This window comes from Chrysochloris asiatica, unplaced genomic scaffold (assembly GCF_000296735.1).
Source record: "Chrysochloris asiatica unplaced genomic scaffold, ChrAsi1.0 scaffold00211, whole genome shotgun sequence".
Classification (NCBI taxonomy): domain Eukaryota; kingdom Metazoa; phylum Chordata; class Mammalia; order Afrosoricida; family Chrysochloridae; genus Chrysochloris; species Chrysochloris asiatica.
The window spans coordinates 3,823,177-3,823,471 of record NW_006408729.1 but is presented as its reverse complement, the minus strand read 5'-3'; positions in this window follow the sequence as shown (position 1 = coordinate 3,823,471).

The window sequence follows — 295 nt, the reverse complement described above, 5'->3', positions numbered from 1 at the left end:
GCTGGTAGTTTCGAACCACAGACCTTAAGGCTCGCAGCCCGATTCGTAACCACTACGCTACCAGAGCTCCATATATATATATATATATACTTGTTGTTGCTAAGTGCAGGCAAATCAGTTAGATACAGCTGGTTGATTTGAACCTTCAGCAGATTGAACTGAGCTAAACCTATGGTCTACTATTAATTCTACAGTGTTACACACACAAGTACACATACACAAAACATGTTGGAGTTCTGGTGTGGCACTGTAGTCAACATTCATGGAAAACAGCAGTCAAAAAATCAAACAATAT